The following is a 575-nucleotide window of genomic DNA, read 5'->3' as shown; positions in this document are numbered from 1 at the left end:
ATATATTGTACATATAAAGATGTGAGATTTAAATGTCATGTAAGGTGGAAATAAGTTAAGTTTATCTGGTTTGCAGATGTAATTATTTTATAAGATGACTATGAAAAGGGCAGGAAATCATAAGATATTCTACCTGCTCCCTTTCGAACAGATAATATAAAACTGCATGTCAATTGGGAATGATAATTTGTTTTTTTTTCTTTCTTGCTTTTACATTTGTCTGTTTGAAATAAATTCATTCATTTCAGTGCAGCCCATCCAGAAGACGGGATTGGAGGTGCTGCCTAATAAACTGTCTCAACATGGCTACAGGTTTAAGAAATAACTGGTTTGTTTCCAAAATCCCACTTTATGTTTCTGGATTGATTTTTTTTTGTATGACATGTAAATCATTCTGATCCTGAGGCAGACAATCTGTGAAAAGATTGATCTCCTCCACTTCCTCCCTGAACTGGTATTGATGTCTGAATAAATGGACCAACAACCAATCAGAGCCAGGAGGAGGGGCTTAGCACTGTCAATCACACTTGTGTACTTGCTACTCAATGTTCCAATGGTGAAAAAACAAAATATGG

This window comes from Poecilia formosa, unplaced genomic scaffold (assembly GCF_000485575.1).
Source record: "Poecilia formosa unplaced genomic scaffold, Poecilia_formosa-5.1.2 Scaffold466, whole genome shotgun sequence".
NCBI lineage: Eukaryota > Metazoa > Chordata > Actinopteri > Cyprinodontiformes > Poeciliidae > Poecilia > Poecilia formosa.
The sequence above is the reverse complement of the archived record's forward strand: the minus strand, read 5'-3'. Positions refer to the sequence as shown.